This window comes from Narcine bancroftii, chromosome 10 (genome assembly GCF_036971445.1).
Source record: "Narcine bancroftii isolate sNarBan1 chromosome 10, sNarBan1.hap1, whole genome shotgun sequence".
Lineage (NCBI taxonomy): Eukaryota > Metazoa > Chordata > Chondrichthyes > Torpediniformes > Narcinidae > Narcine > Narcine bancroftii.
In genome coordinates this window covers 21,543,939-21,544,679 of record NC_091478.1, presented here as the reverse complement: position 1 = coordinate 21,544,679, position 741 = coordinate 21,543,939, and positions in this window count along the sequence as shown.

Genomic DNA, 741 nt, shown 5'->3' with positions numbered 1-741 from the left:
ATTCAACTTGACTCTTGGTTTTTCATGAAGTACAACACTGCTGTGTGTTATATTTTATTCTTCTCTTGCTGTTAAATTCTATCCATTATTATTCTAGCGTAAATTATCCAGTGAATCTAGTGGGTTTAAAGGGAGTGTAACCATGAACTTGGGGAGTTTAAAGGGAGTGTGACAATGAACCCAATGAGGCTAAAATTGTGCCGAGCCACCCACTCGTAGATGTAGAGTGGGCAGAGTAGTTGGCTAAGCCCGTATCCTTGAGGTGCACCTATGTTGATTGTCAGCGAGGTGGAGTAGTTTCTGATTTGTACTTCCGATGAGGGAGTCAAGGTCTCGCCATCAAGGGAGCCTGCCTTCAAGTCACAAAGTTGTGCAGTACCCAACAGGCCCTTCGGCCCAGCTTGCCCCTGCTAGCTGTAGCGCCTTCCCTCCATAAGAGAGTCCCTTGGAGGCTCAGTGAGACATTTGTCTGCCCCATTTTTCCTGAATGAATCTGTAATGAAGCCCAAACGAATTTTCTTAAACAGCCTTTCTTAACAAACAGGCTAATGCCTGTAGTAATTATTAAGAGCAAAAAAAAACTGAAGGAATTAACGTTGTAGTGAAATACAGATTAATCAACACACACACACACACACACACACACAACCCTTGCGCGCCCTGGCCCCGCCGACTCCAACCGGGCCGAGCCAAGCGCGCGTGCGCCCCGACGCGTGCGCCCCGACGCATGCGCCCCGACGG